Source organism: Epinephelus lanceolatus, chromosome 1 (assembly GCF_041903045.1).
Source record: "Epinephelus lanceolatus isolate andai-2023 chromosome 1, ASM4190304v1, whole genome shotgun sequence".
Taxonomy (NCBI): domain Eukaryota; kingdom Metazoa; phylum Chordata; class Actinopteri; order Perciformes; family Serranidae; genus Epinephelus; species Epinephelus lanceolatus.
In genome coordinates this window covers 366,899-384,933 of record NC_135734.1, presented here as the reverse complement: position 1 = coordinate 384,933, position 18,035 = coordinate 366,899, and the positions used below count along the sequence as shown (strand labels likewise).

Here is an 18,035-nt window from a genome sequence, read left to right as displayed (position 1 = left end):
CAAATATCTCACTTCCTGTTTGATTTAGGTCAGGGGTGTCAGCGCGTGATTTTTAGGCCTTCATGAGACGAACATGCCACTTTTGGTTTCATGTTTCTACGACGTTCCTACAGGCCGTGGCGGCCATTTTTGTGTGCCTAGGTGGCGCTAGAGAGCCCATTTTGGCACTTTAGGGGTTAATGTCATGATTTTCTAAAATTTTTCACCGGTTCTGATGTGCGTGCGAATTTTGGTGAGTTTTTGAGCATGTTTAGGGGGTCAAATTCCAGTTCAAAGAGGCGGCGGGAGAAAGAATAAAGAATAATAATAATAAACGCAAGAAAAACAAGAGGGTCCTCGCCTTTGGCGAGGACTGCTCTGTGAGCAGTCCTCTGCCTTAGGGCTCGGTCCCTAATAATAATAATAATCCTTCGGCGAGGACTGGTCTGTGAGAATAAACGCAGCAAAAAGTATAGGGGGGGTCCTCGCCTTCGGCGAGGACTGGTCTGTGAGTAGTCCACTACTGTTGGAGTCGGTCCACAATAAACGCACTCAGCAAAAACAAGAGGGTCCTCGCCTTTGGCGAGGACTGCTCCTTGAGCAGTCCTCTGCCTCTAGGCTCGGTCCCTAATAATAATAAACGCAGCAAAAACAATAGTGTCCTCGCCTTCGACGAGGACTGGTCTGTGAGAATGAACGCAGCAAAAACTATAGGGAGGGTCCTCGCCTTTGGCGAGGACTGCTCTGTGAGCAGTCCTCTGCCTGTAGGCTCGGTCCCTAATAATAAACGCACCAAAAACAATAGGGTCTTCGCCTTTGGCAAGGACTGCTCTGTCAGCAGTCCTCTGCCTTCGGGCTCGGTCCCTAATAATAAACGCACCAAAAACAATAGGGTCCTCGCCTTAGGGCTCGGTCCCTAATGAAAGCTGCAACCAGCGTTTGGCGGGACCTCGCACTCGCGCCCGTTTCGGGCCCCAGCATATGTCGTCACTGTGAATTATTTAGAAATATCAAACATATTGCCACAAACATCAGAAAATCCTTACAGAGCTGAACGTTTTGATGTTTGAATGCTTTCTGTAGCTGTAGGTATGTAGAAGTGATGTCACAATATGCAAATTAGATGAGCGAATTTATTCCCATCAGATTCCTCTTGCTTTATTTTGAGGATGAGATGACAAAAACATCACAAAACAAAAGAAATCTACTGTGTAAATATGTTCAAAATGTTGTTTTACTGAGATTTATGAAATCCAATATGGCCGCCGCCTAGTGACGCCACAATATGCAAATTAGATGAGTTAATTTACTCCCATCTGATTCCTGTTCCTTTATGTTGAGGATGAGACGACAAAAACAACACAAAACAAAACAATTCTACTGTGTAAATATGTTAAAAATGTTGTTTTACTCTCTCTGGGCACTCCGGCTTCCTCCCACAGTCCAAAGACATGCAGATTGGGGACTAGGTTAATTGGTAATTCTAAATTGTCCATAGGTGTGAATGTGAGCGTGAATGGTTGTTTGTCTTTATGTGTCAGCCCTGTGATAGTCTGGCGACCTGTCCAGGGTGTACCCTGCCTCTCGCCCGATGTCAGCTGGGATAGGCTCCAGCCCCCCCGCGACCCTCAAGAGGATGAAGCGGTTAGAAGATGAATGAATGAATGTTGTTTTACTGAGATTTATGAAATCCAATATGGCTGCTGGCTAGTGACGCCACAATATGCAAATTAGATGAGTCAATTTACTCCTATCACAAACTTTGGGTCATGATGAATAGTTTTGTCATTTACAGTATGCCTTTATCTCTCACCACTTTCAAGCCACAGCCTTTTGAAATGTTGAAATGAAAATGGAATATTTTCCTCAATTAACTCTGGCACCTGAAAGGTTAAAATGGAGATGCTGCCCCTGTCATGTCTGCATGTAAGATGTAGACACGTACAGACATCATGTTTCTGTGAGTTTGTGTGTGACAGCGGTTGCCATGTGCACACCTGGCAGAAGAGCAGAGACAGACAGAGACAGAACACAGAGAAGAGACCTGTTTTAGTGGAGATTTAACTCCTCGAAGAAGTTCTTCCCATTCCCAAACCGTTGATAAAGTTATACAGAAGATCTGTTTAGCAGCAGTTGAGCTGTCATGTGTGCGTCTTTAAAGCCGATAAAATAAACGGTGTAGGAGAAGATGTGTTTTTTTAAGAGCACGTTTGAGGTGAAATCTTACTTTGAAAGGTCAAGTAGCAACCGTGGGGGCCTGAGGCACGTGGGGGCTGTCACACGAAGTGAGAACGGATAAAAAACGCTGGCAGGAGCGAAAAACTAAATGTTTCGTTCATCCAACAGGTGGCGCTATGAGCGTAACCAGATGTGGCCAGGTGCGTTCAGGGGTGGACCCTCATCACACATGTGAAATTTCAAGCAAATCTGACAACGTGTGAAGGATTTATACCAAGTTGACGTTCCGTGGTGAAGGATGAAAAGTCGCCACTGCCGCCGCAGCAGCCTGCAACATGACAGGACAGGTGTGTCACTGTGGAGATTCAGCAACTTGATCGTCATGTGGCCACAAAATGGAGTTGATCAGGTCAGGAACTTGAGGTTTGTCAGTGTAAAAGATGGCATTTCCTGTTTCTACAAGGGGGCGCCATGAGCAAGATTGCCTACGAGCATATGGAGGCGTTGAGGGCAGGGCACTTATCATGTACAGAAATTTTGAAGCAGTTTGGATGAATTATGTGGGAGAGAGAGCTGCTTGAATATGTATGGCGATGGATCAAAAATGGCAGCGCCATAGCAGCCACGCCCTTTGACCTACAGACATGCAGAGCACAATTTTTGATCAGCATGGTCTCTGGATGATCTGTAAAAAATCTGAAGTTGATTGGATGAAATCCCTAGGACTAGGTTGTTAAAATACAACATGTGGAAATCACGCCAAAATGACAACTCAAATTAAAAATGGCCGACTTCCTGTTTGGAGTAGACCATTGGTGCCAGAGACTTTTATGTGCGTCTGGACAACATACATATGTGTACCAATTTTCATGTTCTTACTCCAAAAAAAAAACCTATGGGGAGGGTTTTTGAAAATTTCGCTATAGAGGCATTTTGTCCCCCCCATGGGGAACGCCCCTATTAGATGTAAGAGCTCGCCATTCTTGACCTGTGTATCAATTTTCATGAGGATATGAGGTCGTTGAAGCCATCAAAAAGCCAAACGTATTTGGTGGCGAGGGAGCCACCATAGCGGCCACGCCCCTTGACATAGAGAAAAGCTTGAATAATAATAATAATAACTAGAACTGCAAGCAGTTATGAACGGGGGCCAAGCCCCCCCGTGTGACTCGGTCCCCGCGTCCCTCGGAGCCCATGGAAGTTGTCTCCGAAGGACGACGGGCTCTGGGCGAGCGCATGTTTATGAATGTATCATTTAAAATGTGGAAGTTACAGGCAAAACTGCCTTTGCATCCGTTATAGCGCCACCTATAGACCGATTTGTGACAAATTTGGCACAAAGCCTCTGGATGACCTGGGGAATGAGTGACTTAAGTTTGATGGTGAAAGCATCTGCTTTGAGCGAAATATGAAACAATGTGTGTTTTTTAGCTAGCAAAAAAGATTGTTTGGTTGTAACAAGCGCGTTTTTTGCAGTGCCAAAATTATTTTTATAACTTTTCATCAGACACATCTGGAGATTCTATGTGCAAAGTTTCAGGCAGGTGGCACTGAAAAAAAGTGGGTTTTGGACATGTGGCGAATTAGCAAAGAGAATGTGCAGCAGAAGTGGGCGGGGCCCGTGTCAGACAACCCAGCTGTATCCAGGGAACACATGGATATAATGTTTGTGAAAGTGTCATTTAAAATGTGTAAGTTGCAGGCAAAAACGCGTTTGCATCCGTTATAGCGCCACCTAGTGGAGTACATGTGCAATTTTTGGTACGAAAGATCTGTGTCCTATTCTATATGTACCCTTAAAATTTCAAAGACCTCAGCATAATAGTTTGTTGTTTATCTTGTCATAAGCCACGCCCACATTGACCAGTCATGACCACCTTCAAGATATGACCTCAGAATTGGCCCTACATCATACCAACTGAATTTCGCAGAAATCGGTGGAGCCGTTCAAGAGATATAAACTTACCATATTTGTAGCGCCCCCTAGTTGCCAAAATTCGCCAAATTCGGCTCATACCCTCACAGTCTTATGCCAACCAATGATCTCAAATTTGGTGTTAATAGCATTTAGTTTGACCGAGATATCCAACAGTTTGCATTTTTATAGCTAGCTATAGAAGTTTGTTTGTTAATAATTTGCACATTTTTTGACCGAATAAACTTTAGATCAGGTCCAGTAGAAGAGTATATATGTCAAGTTTCACACAGATTGGACAAAATCCCAAGGAGAAGTTCGAAAAAGTAGGTTTTCCAGTTTTCGCAATTTTGCGAAAAAACTTTCTAGGCGCAAGTGGGCATGGCCTATGGCAAAGTGATTCAGCTCTATTCAGGAAAGCTGGGGATACAAGATTTTTGAATGTGTGATATACGGTGTGGGAGCTATAGGCAAAAACACATTGGCCTAGGTTATAGCCCCCCTTGCGTCTGAGGTACGTGCAGGGGTCTGGACCACCCATCCAAATTGCACCGCCCTCCCGCTGGTCCTAGGCCCCTCGGGCTTGGCCTCCTAATAATAAACAGTGCGATTTCAATAGGGTCCTCTGCGGACTACTTCGTCGTCGCTTGAGCCCTAATAATAAACAGCTCGATTACAATAGGGTCCTACGGACGGCTTCGTAGTCGCTCGGGCCCTAATAATAATAATAATAATAATACACAGTGCGATTACAATAGGGTCCTACGGACGACTTCTTCGTCGATCGGGCCCTAATAATCATTCGAAAAACAATAGGGACCTCACAGGTCTCCTGCTCGGGCCCTAATTAAAGCTGCTAGCAGCTGTGATCGGGCCCTCGCTCTCCCGCACCACTGCAGGGTCCAACAGCACGCATCACTGAAGCGGTTATGTGAAAACCCAGAGTAATGAAGTGGTGTGACGTTTCATCTTCCTACTCCAAGAAAACCCATATGGGGAGAGGTTTTTGAAAATTTCAAGGGGGCACTATAGAGGCATTTTGTCCCTCCCATGGGCGACACCCCTATCAGATGTAAAAGCTCGCCATTCTTGACCTGTGTATCAATTTCGTGAGGATATGAGGTTTCTGAAGCCATCAAAAAGCCAAACATATTTGGAGGCGAGGACAGCGCCATAGTGGCCACACCCCTTGACATAGAGAAAAGCTTTTAATAACAGTTGATCAGCATGGTCTCAGGGGCTGAGGCTGCCGAGCAACCAGGGGCTGCGGGGAGATCCAGAGCAGGCATGGATTGGTGGTGTAAATGTGGGGCTTACTGGCCACTTTATTAGGTACACCTGTGCAATCTAATACAATCCGATACAACAGCTCTGCCACACATTGTACGTTTACAAAGCTTTTACATTTTCAGCTTTTGTGAGAAAGGTGATTATTCTACTTTATTGTTGAGGACGTAGTGGGTGGTGTTGGTTTACTGGACTGCAATATATTTAAAAGTGTTCCTAATATTTTGTCCCCCTCAATTAGACAAAATTAGGAGACCACCCCAGTACACCACCACCATTCACTATGACCTCAATAATAAACAAAGTAGAATCATCACTTTCTAGACAATGTCAACAATAACCGAAAATTTATAAGCTTCGGGGAAAAAATCATGGTATAGTCGTTCTACTGGATTGCATTCGATAACACAGGTGTACACAAAGTGGCCCGTGACTGTATGTTACATACATACATACCGTATTTCCTCAAATAGTAAAAGTCAAATCTCATCCTCTGTCCCATCTGCAGCCACCGTGAGGCCACACACCTTACAAGACAACATGCCACAAATTAATTTTAAAACTAGGCTACATTCATAATTGTGACTTTTTATCTCACAATTTTGATTAGGAATGGCAATTTTTTTTTCCATTGCTGGGCTTCCATAGATAAAGATGGTATGGTAATAATATCAGTGCCAGAGGCGGTCCTGGCTAGTTTTACGCCCTGGGCGAACCATCCCTCGGTGCCCCCTGCCCCACCCCCCACAGTACGATACCAGTGAAAGTATCACGGTGTTCTGAGTAGTATCACGATACCACGGCAAGAATGAGGCAGATTTGCCTTTTCTCATTTATAAAAAGATAAATCACTTTTCTATAATACATCACTGATATTTCAATGGAATAAATTACTTATTGACTTATTCATACTTCAAAAACAGCATCAATAAGTGATTAACATAGGGGGGGATCAAAATAAAAGGAAAAAATAAAATAAAAATCAACCACCCACCCTCCTCCCCTGACAAGTAAAGAACAGTCCCTCCATAAGTAACGAACAGTCCCTAAAGTGCGGTGAGGTTTGTGGGCCGTTACCTAGGGTGACAATATTTTGATTTCCAAAAAAGAGGACACTCGGCCGGCCACGACATAGCCTACGTAAATGATACTCGCAGTTTACTCAAATTTTAATATTTTTAAAATTGATATGTATGGATAGAAAATTCAGTTATATTACAAAATAATATTTCTCAAAGACAGAAATTCAGATAGACCTCTATAGGGGACACATACCCACACTAGAGTGTGGCGATCCAAGCCCGACGGTACCCGACGGGTCGGGCCCGGTTTGGTCAAAAATGTAGAGCTACATTTTTGACCAAACCCGGCCCGACCTGTTATAGCTATATAAATTGTATTCGGGCTCGGGTCGGATTCGGTCAGCTTTCAGTAAAAATGTAGTGTAAAAATAAATAAAATCCTATTGTCTGTCCTGTTTATTGCTTGGGCACTGTTATTTACGTGACAACACCTGAACATAACACACACAGACACACATTGGCTGTTTGTTTCTACCTCTCCTAATGCTGGAAGTCTCGGACCTCCAGCCGCCCGCCTCCGCCTTGATTAAATGCTGAAAATACAATAAAAGAGTGAGACAGGTTTTTCCTATTTTAACTTATTTTGTTTTATGTCTCCCTCTCCACTCGCTGGAAGCGTCGGACCTCCCGCCTCCTGCCTCCCGCTCCCGCCTCCCGCTCCCGCTCCCGTCTCAAACACGGAGGTCTCACTCTCTGATGAGCACCCACGGCACACGCCCGGCCTGTTAATATGGGCCCTAGGAGTTTTGGGGTATTTTTACTGCCTTTACTTTTAAGCTCATATCACAGTCATTATAAAGGCAACATACACATGCTATATCTTGTATTTTTTCAGGACAATCTGGGCTAACCAGATTTGCCATCATTTTATGTACTACTATGTGCCTGTATTTTATATAAATTTTTATATCAATGAAAAAAAAAATCTGTGTGACTAAATTCTTACATTTTTACATATATCTCATGTCCCCTTTAATGTATATGGTGACAACGGCCCTGTCATGTATGCATAATTAGGCTGCAGTTGTCTGGGTGCGCAAAGGTGAAGTGGCTGGTCGACCATGTGCAACCGCCCAAAAATATCGAATTTCAGATGTGGCCAGACAAATGTGGAAAGTTAGAAGCATTTTGAAATTTGGGAAAGGGGCGAAATTGGGACACAAAGTCAGGTAAAGAATAATAATAATAATAATTAAAGCTGCAAGCAGCTGTGATCGGGCCCTTGCTCGAAAAAACCTGGCAGGAGTGAAAAAAAACAATGTTTCGTTCATCCACCAGGTGGTGCTACGAGCGTAACCAGATGTGGGCAGGTGCATTCAAGGGTGGAACCTCATCACGCATGTGAAGTTTCGAGCAAACCTGACAATGTCAATGTACAATCGGGCATTTCCTGTTTCCACAAGGGGGCGTCATGAGCAAGATTGCCTTCGAGCATATGGAGGCGTTGAGGGCGGGGCTCTTATCATGCACAGCAATTTTGAAGCAGTTTGGATGAATTATGTGGGATAGAGAGCTGCTTGAATATGCATGGCGATGGATCAAAAACGGCAGCACCATAGCAGTCACACCCTTTGACCTACAGACACGCAGAGCACATAAGCATGGTGTCTAGATGATCTCTAAAAAATCTGAAGTCGATTGAATGAAATCCCTAGGACTAGTTCGTTAAAATACAACATGTGGAAATCATGCCAAAATGACAAGTCAAAATCAAAATGGCCGACTTCCTGTTTGGAGTAGACCATTGATGCCAGAGGCTTTTATGTGCGTCTGGACAACAAACACATGTGTACCAATTTTCATGTTCCTACTCCAAAAAAAAAACCCTATGGGGAGGGTTTTTTGATAATTTGAAGGGGGCGCTATAGAGGCATTTTGTCCCCCTCATGGGTGACGGCCCTATCAGATGTAAGAGCTCATCATTCTTGACCTGTGTATCAATTTTCATGAGGATATGTGGTCGCTGAAGCCACCAAAAAGCCAAACGTATTTGTTGGCGAGGGAGGCGCCATCGCGGCCATGCCCCTTGACATAGAGAAAAGCTTTTACTAACTTTTGATCAGCATGGTCTCTGGATGATCTGTAAAAAATTTGAAGTCGATTGAATGAAATCCCTAGGACTAGTTCATTAAAATACAACATTTGGAAATCATGCCAAAATGACAAGTCAAAATCAAAAGTGCCAGCTTCCTGTTTGGAGTAGACCATTGGTGCCAGAGACTTTTATGTTATGTTATGTTTTATTATATCTTACATCTGATGGGTGACGCCCCCATCAGATGTAAGAGATCGCTATTCTTGACCTCTGTATCACTTTTCATCAGGAGATGAGGTCGTTCAAACCATCAAATTGCCAAACGTATTTCGTGGCGAGGGATCGATAGTCGCCACGCCACCACATGGACACCATTAGATGTAGCTTCACAGCGTTCATAAGGTAGCTTTACCAACTTGTTCTGCATGCATTAGAAGTGGAATGAAGTTGATGCGGTAAAGTTTGTGGCATCAGTACATGTTAAAGTAAAAACTGGTCACTTCCTGTCACCACTGGGGGGCGCTATGAGTAAGGTGGGATATTAACATATCGGGGTGTTCGGAGTGGAGCCATCATTATGTCAAGCAAGTTTGAAGCTGCTGAGATCAAGTATGTGGGCGGGAGAGCCGTTCGAAATTCGATGGCAAGAAAACGAAACATCGCCAAAATTTGTCACGCCATAGTGTCCACGCCCCTTGACATTGTGATGGAAAATATGGTATTTGACCTCATTTTTGTATGATGTACAGTACAGGCCAAAAGTTTGGACACACCTTCTCATTCAATGCGTTTTCTTTATTTTCATGACTATTTACATTGTAGATTCTCACTGAAGGCATCAAAACTATGAATGAACACATGTGGAGTTATGTACTTAACAAAAAAAGGTGAAATAACTGAAAACATGATTTATATTCTAGTTTCTTCAAAATAGCCACCCTTTGCTCTGATTACTGCTTTGCACACTCTTGGCATTCTCTCGATGAGCTTCAAGAGGTAGTCACCTGAAATGATTTTCCAACAGTCTTGAAGGAGTTCCCAGAGGTGTTTAGCACTTGTTGGCCCCTTTGCCTTCACTCTGCGGTCCAGCTCACCCCAAACCATCTCGATTGGGTTCAGGTCCGGTGACTGTGGAGGCCAGGTCATCTGCCGCAGCACTCCATCACTCTCCTTCTTGGTCAAATAGCCCTTACACAGCCTGGAGGTGTGTTTGGGGTCATTGTCCTGTTGAAAAATAAATGATCGTCCAACTAAACGCAAACCGCATGGGATGGCATGTCGCTGCAGGATGCTGTGGTAGCCATGCTGGTTCAGTGTGTCGTGCATTTTTTGAGATTGATTTTTGCTTCCACAAATTTGATTCACTTCTAATTCTAAAAGAAAAAACAGAGAGTTTAATTACAATGGGATCTGGACAGAGCAAATCCTCAAAGGGGAGAACTGAGCCTGATTATGGCGCTCCCAACGTGAGGTTCATGGAGATTAATTATGGGAAGGAGAGCGTGGCTCAGTTAGATCTGTGGGTCAGTAAGTGCTGTTTTCCAAGGACAGGCAGCCTGAGTGTTAAACAGCTTGAGGCTTTAGAGGTGAGGTTAACAGACTTAGAAAGAAGGGATTAGAAGGGAAGTTTGGGGGTAAGGTCAAGTTCCAGGCAGATTGGTCAGCTTTTGGTAATTGGATGAGGGAAGCCAAGCATAGGCAGGGCTCCAAAGGTTTCCCCCAGCGCAGTGTTCGAAGCTGGATTCAGACCTCGACTCGGCTCCACCTACACGGCCACCACCGTATGTGGACCTTCTCGAACTGGAGGAACTAGGCCTACCTGACCTGGAGGGAGCAGTCGGCTCCTCTGGATCATCAATGAACTGAAACGTATGCTGTCACGACACATGACAAATGACTGGCACAAGGTGTTTGATTTGTTTGCAGAGACTGGAAATGTCAGACTGGCCCACCATGACTTTGAGAACACTGCCAATGCTGATTACAAAGCCATTGTACTTTGGCTGATGACAAGACTGAAAACGAAATCCCCTGTCCGTTTGGACTGGGGAAAAGTGGTGGGGGCAGATGAGAATGTCTCTGCTTATCTATACCGCCTGAGACAAGCAGCGATGCAGTATGGTGGACTGACAGAAGAAGAAGTTGAGGGAAAAGAGGGTGAAAGACACACAACTCAACTGCGTCTGCTTTTCCTCAATGGACTAAAACCAGAGATTGTGGATATTATTCGCCGGGTTTTCCTCACATGGCCAACAGCTGATCTTGCGGACATTGAGAGACACGCTGTGGGCGCAGAGGCTGAGCTCCAGCGTAAGAGGGATGAACTCCAGCGTCAGAGAGAGGAGGAAGCAGCAAAGAAACTGGAGAAAAGGGGCCACCTCACTGCTAAACTGCAGCTGGCTCAACTGCAGGACTTACAGGGAGGACGGAAAGGAAAGTCCAGAGGAGGAAAAAAAGACAATGATAAATGTTTCAACTGTGGCAAAAGAGGACATTGGGTGAGAAACTGCCGTACAGGGAAGAAAAACAAGGGAAAAGATGGGGCAGATGAGTCAGATTGACTATATGGTGAGAGCACGAGGACGGACGAATCTGGTGACGACACTGACCTGGAAATCCAACCAACGCTTCAGACACGTGACAACACTGACACTAACACAAACACAGAAACATACAACATGCACATCATGACTGATGCAGAGTATGAGCTTGTTTCTGATGCGATTCTGCACCTTGAATCTAAACAGAAAGACAGTGAGCATAGCAATGTGATGCCTGATTTTTCAGCGGAGGCATACAAAAAGATGCCTCGATACACATTGACAGTTAATTGTGTTGAGATCTCTTTCTTGGTGGATTCCGGGGCCACAGAATCAGTTGTCAGGAGTTGTGATTTTCGTGAGAAGGCTAAACCTAAACTGAGTGGGAGGTATCAGAAAACAATTGGGGTTACTGGAGTAGCGATGATTGAAAAATATACTGCTCTGCTGAAATGTTTTGATTCTGACACAGGGAAATCTTTCAAACATTCATTCTTGTATTCTGACAAATGTCCTATCAATCTGATGGGACGAGATCTCATGTGTATGTTGGGAATTGTTTTGATTTGTACACCTGAAGGCGTTCAGGTGAGGAGAGTGAATGACATGAAGGAAAGTTTTGCTTTGGGCACACAGTTTGTGTGCGAGTGGAAGATAAATCTCCCCCCTTCTTTTTCACAGCAGCTCCCACAGACACACACACACATGCTGATGTCACATGCCTGCACTGTACAGCTGATATGTTTCCCATTTCACACACTGACCATGGGTATGACAATATCTGGTGTAATACAGGACAAGACATGGATAAGTTACAGCTAGATTGGTTGTATTGGAATGACGTTAATTGTGCTGTCTCGGTGAAACTTCCTGATCAATTGCATGAGTTGATTTTGTTACAAAGCTCTCATCCACACATCTCACTGGTAAATCCTAACCACACAGACCTGAGTCTGTGGGTGCGGGAGCTGAACGCCTCTCCATGCTGGAAATCTACAACTGATCCTCATATTGATTTTAATGAGGAAATGGGGGTGTACAGAAAGAAACTAAATTGTGACATTGAGACTTCCCGTTCAGTTGTGTTTGCAAACAAAGCTGGTGTTGAGGCTGACATGTGCATGGTTAAATCCGTTGCAGACATCCCAGAGCTACAGCAGGTTCCCGCTTATCTCTGGGCCAAAAGTAAATATGATGTTGGTCTGATCAAAAACTGTGAGCCTGTGATAATAACACCTAAATCAGACTACAGACCCTGTCATAATCAATATCCTCTCAGATGGGAAGCAGTTGAAGGCATTAAACCAGTGTTTGATGCTCTGTTGAAAGCCGGTGTGATTGTTCCATGTCCAGATTCTCCTGTGAGAACGCCCATATTCCCTGTGCGTAAAATACGACCTGATGGCGAACCTGCAGAGTGGAGATTTGTGCAGGACCTGCAAGCTGTAAATGCTGCTGTGCAAGCCAGAGCTCCTACAGTTCCAAATCCACATACAATTCTGTCTCAAGTTCCAGCTGGTAGCAAATGGTTTTCAGTTGTTGATCTGTCAAATGCTTTTTTGTTCCAGTACACCCAGACAGTCAATATTGGTTTGCTTTTTGTTTTGAAGGTAAGATGTGGACTTTCTTGAGGGTTTGTCAGGGATTTTCGGAGTCTCCCACTATTTACAGTTCTGCCTTGAGGGACAGTTTGGAAACTCTTGTAATGCCTGAAGGCAGTGCTTTGTTGCTGTATGTTGATGACCTATTGGTTGCGAGTGACACCAGAGAGGGCTGTGTTGCAGACACCCTTGCCTTGTTGACTCATTTGGCTGAACAGGGCCATAAAGCCAGCCTGTCAAAGCTACAGTTTGTTTCACAAGAGGTCACGTTTTTGGGTCACGTGATCTGTCCTGAGGGAAAGACCCTCACATCCAAACGCATTGAAGCCATTCAAAAGATCCCGAAACCTGTAACCAAGAAACAGGTTATGGCATTTTTAGGAATGACGGGCTACTGCAGGCAGTGGGTTCCTAATTATGCTGAGATTGAGGCACCATTAGCAACAATTGCTCATGGGAAAGACCTGAAAGCATCTGATCATGTCATTTGGACTCCTGATGCAGAGAAATCTTTTGTTGACTTGAAACTTTCTTTGAAAACACCCCCTACTCTTGGACTGCCTGACTGTACACAACCATTTACCCAGACTGTTGACGAAAAGGGTGGGTACATGACTTCTGTACTGTTACAAGAACACGGGGGAAAACAACGACCTGTAGCTTATTTTTCATCTAAACTTGATAGTGTTGCTGCAGGTCTGCCTCACTGTCTCAGAGCTGTGGCTGCTGCTGAGAGAGCAGTGATGGCATCATGTGGCATTGTGGGCTATGCTGATTTGACCTTGCTTGTCCCACATGCAGTATGTCTTATCCTGCTCGAGCAGAAAACTTCACATCTTTCTGCTGCAAGGTGGTTGCATTACAATGCTGTTCTGTTGGAATTGCCTAACGTTAAGATAAAGAGATGTACTGTTATTAATTCTGCTACTCTTCTCCCAATGGCTGTTGATGAAGAACCGCATGACTGTGTAGCTGTGATAACTTCTGCTTGCTCTCCCAGACCTGATTTGAGAGACACACTGATTAACAATGCTGATTTTGAATTCTTTGTTGATGGATCAGCTTCGAGAGACCCCAACACTGGTAAAAATGTTGCAGGATTTGCAGTCATAACACTGCAGGGGACAGTGATCGCATGTCCTTTGTCATCCTCACATTCAGCTCAAGCGGCTGAATTGGTGGCTCTGACAGAGGCATGTAAACTGGCAGAGGGCAAATCTATAAACATTTACACAGACAGCAGATATGCTTGGGGTGTGGTTCATGATTTGGGACAAATTTGGAAAAACAGGGATTTCTTAACTTCAACGGGGAAATCTATTGCTCATCATGTGTTGGTGTCAGCTCTTTTGGATGCTGTGTTGTTGCCTAAACAAATTGCTGTGTGTAAATGTGATGCTCACACTAACAACACTGACCCCATCTATCTGGGTAATGCCAGATAATGTGGACAGGACCTGATGGCCTGCCTTGTCTCCCTCGCTACCTTTTTCATTTTCTGTGCTAAATTGACACATGGTTTGGACCACGTGTCAAAGGGGGGAATGGTTGAGGAGATACGGAGATACTGGTATACAAGAGGTTTTACCAGTTATGCCACAGAGTTTTGCAAAAGATGTGTGATCTGTGCTACAAACAATGTGGGGAGGGGTATCAAGATACCACAGGCTGCACATCCACCTCCAGAGAGACCTTTTGATCACTTACAGATGGGTTTCATTGAACTAACACCGAGCGAAGGGAAAAAGTTTGTTTTGGTGATTGTGTGCATGTTTTCAAAATGGGTTGAAGCTTTTCCTACAGCTAAACAGGATGCTGCAGCAGTGGCAAAAGCTTTGATGACTCTGATAATTCCCAGGTGTGGAATTCCAACAGCCTTGAAAACTGTTGGTGAGTTCATGGGTAGTGATCTAAGACAACATTGTGCATATCACCCAGCCTCTGGGGGGGCATGTGAGAGGGAAAATGCAACTTTGAAAAACAAACTTGTGAAAGTGTGTGAGGAGACTAAGATCTCATGGATAAAAGCTCTTCCTATTGTGTTGATGCACATGAGGGCCAGGAGGAGGAGCAGAAATGAATTCAGTCCATTTGAGATCTTATTTGGCAGACCTCTCAATACCGGGATTGGGCCCCCTAAAAGGCAGTTGCCAGACACTGGTCACTGCGAGGATGAAATGTTAAGATATTGTGCAACCTTGTCCTCTGTTTTGTCTGAAATCCACCAACAGGTAAAAGCTGCCCTGCCCAAACCTGCAGTAGGGAAACTGCATGATCTCAATCCAGGCGACTACGTTGTGGTGAGAGATCTGAGATGAAAGAACTGGAAAGCTCGCAGGTGGAACGGACCGTTCCAGGTGCTTTTGGTGACGGAGACAGCAGTGAAGGTTGCAGAGAGAGCTACGTGGATACACGCCAGTCACTGCAGATGGGTTCCTGATCCAGGCACATCACGATGCTGATTGAGACACCAAGGCCGTGGCATCCCTTTAGACGCCTGGGGTGCGGCCTAAGGGGGGCAGTGGGCCTCCTGCTTGTCATCTCCATCGGAGTGGGGCTGATACTACTGCTGCTGGACGAGATCTACAGTCACGACGTCACCGAGCTGGATGTCAACGACACTCTGGTACATCACTCACCTCACCGCCTGCCGAGATCTGCTGTGCCAGTTGGCAACATGACATCTAAGCTGGAGAACAACGTATGGTACAAAGCTATGCTGACGACTGCGAGAATGCTGACAAACAAGAGCTGTTATGTCTGCGCTGAACTCCCACACGAACTAGGTAATTCTATGCCACTGAAACCTCATCCCCTGAATGTTTCAGAGACCCTGGGGGCAATGATTGTTTTCACCCAGGGGGTTCACTTACCCAACAGGACTGTGTCCAACATCACTGATGCATTGCTGAAGCTTAATGTCAGTGTGGTAAACTATGAGGGAACAACCGTGAGGTTCTGGAATGTGACAAAGATGTCACAGCAAGGGATATACCAACCTGTCATGAGCACTAACCCCACGAGCCAGAGAGGACTTGTTTGCTTCTCTAGAGACTGTGCAGCGTCGGCGGATCACTTTCTGGGCACATCTGCCTGTGCACAGACAGTTGTGGCTACGTGTGGGGTGATGTGGGATTACAACATGGACAATTGCAAAGGTGCAACACCACACGTTGCAACTTTAAATCTCACAAACACTATTAGTCTTAACCGACCAGGAATCGACAACCCCGCTGTATATACGCCATCCAGTGATGGGTATGGATTACTCAGACAACACGTCTGGGTGTGTGGCAGACATGTTTACCAGGCACTGCAGCCTGGATGGTGTGGCGGGTACTACTTGGCTAAGTTACTGCCTGCTGTGACTATTGTTCCTGATTTGACTCATTTTCACACAGACTATGATCACTACTACCCACCGCACAAAGCAAGACGAGCTGTGGTAAGGGTGCCCCCTGTGGAGAAGGGTTTTGGGGGTTTCCTGCCATGGTGGGGAACAGTCCACTATCCTTCCTGTGCCCAAGAAAACAAAACCAACCTGCCTGAATGACGGGCACCCAGTGGCTCTCACCTCTGTAGTGATGAAGTGCTTTGAACAACAGGCTAAAGATTACATTTGCAGGGTGCTGGTGGCTTAGTGGTTAGAGCAGGCGCCCCATGTACAAGGCTGTTGCCGCAGTGGCCCCGGTTCGACTCCAGCCTGTGGCCCTTTGCTGCATGTCATTCCCTCTCTCTCTCCCCCTTTCACATTAACCTGTCCTGTCCATTAAAGGCAAAAATGCCCAAAAAATATCTTTAAAAAAAAAAAAAAATACATTTGCTCCTCACTTACCAGCACAACGGACCCACTACAGTTTGCCTACTGTCCCCGCTGATCTACAGGAGACACAATAGCACACATCCTTCACATCACTCTGTTTCACCTGGAAAGAGGGGAGCTATGTGAAATTACTGTTCACTGACTAAAGTTCACTCATTGTGCATGTAGATCCTTGACTTCCTAACAGGCAGATCCCAGGTGGTGAGAGTAGGAGGACACACCTCGTCCACCCTTATCCTTCACGCAGGAGCCCTTAACAGGGCTGCATTTTGAGTCCCCTGCCGTACTTCCTGTACACACCATAGTGTACCCACTTAAGACTCCAACACCATCATTAAGTTTGCTGACAACACAGCTGTGGTGGGCCAGATCACAGATAACACTGAAAAGGCCTACCCAAAAGAAGTACAGAATCTGACCCTGCTGTTAGGACAACAACCTACTGAAAGTGGCCTTTAGGAAGAAGCAGCCAAGGAATGATGCTCCCCTTAATATTAACAGGTCCTGTGTAGAGTGGGCAGACAGCTTCAAAAACCTTGGTGTCCACATCACACCTAGGTGACCTAGGTGCTGCATACTGACTCAGTGGTGAGAAAGCAAGGCAGAGAGTGTTTTAAGTGAGACGCCTTATGAAATTGCAGGTATTCCCTCAAATACTGAGAAATTTCTACTCCCGCACCATAAAGAGTGTCCTGACAGGAAACAGCACTGCCTAGTACAGAAAAAGCACCAAACAGGACCACAAGGTCCTGCAAAGAGTGGTTCATTCAGCTGCTCTACCCTGCAAAAGGAATGTTTATACCAGATGCTGCAAAAATAAGTCCAGGAGAGTCAATAAAGATCCCAGGCACCCAGATAAACCCTGCTGAGATCAGGAAGAAGGTACCGACTACACCAGGCAGCACTGAAAGTCTCAGGCGGAGCTTCTATCTTCAGGGCACTCAGCCCAAGGATACTGACTTATGACCTTGCCTTACCCTTAACAGTGACATTTTTTTATTACTACCACTACTAAATATTGATGGATCTGACAGCTATTACATTTTATTGAAATCATATTTTATGATTTCATTTAACAAATAAATTAGTCTCGCTCACCAGACCTTTCTCAAGAAAAGAAAGGTCTGGCTGGGCCGACTCTCACTTTAAGATTGGAGAAAAAAACGCCCCGGTTGCTTGTATTTCTTTCAACCAATCATAATCATTCTTGGCGGTGCCACAGCAACAGTGTGCTTGCAAAAATATTGCCGGGGGGAAACAGGTTTTGGTGTAACACGCCCACAAAAATATCGCCTGCAGGACACGAACCATGGCAGAAAAATGGCTACATCCCCGCAAGATCAAACACTGCAAAAGTTATTAAAGGACGTGTTGAAAACTGCAACCAGAGGTGGTAGGGTGGGACTTCAGCGGGTGGCTCGTTCCACCCAATGAGAGGCTGATCTTTGCAGCAAACTTCCACCCACTCAGACTACAAATAAATTGATTAAAAACCAGTGATGGAGAGTGACGGAAGGAAATTGGGATTGCTGATCTTAACTGCATTCTAGATGGACTGGTTAGGTGCACCCACTTGCACCAATACAATATCCCCT

At 45.1% G+C, this 18,035-nt stretch overlaps 1 protein-coding gene across 1 annotated transcript in view; it reads right to left on the bottom strand.

Moving 5' to 3' along the window:
- LOC117251027 (dihydropyridine-sensitive L-type skeletal muscle calcium channel subunit alpha-1-like) overlaps positions 1-18,035 on the bottom strand; it is a 590,852-nt gene that overhangs the window by 387,987 nt on the left and 184,830 nt on the right. The gene's annotated exons all lie outside the window — the stretch shown is intronic.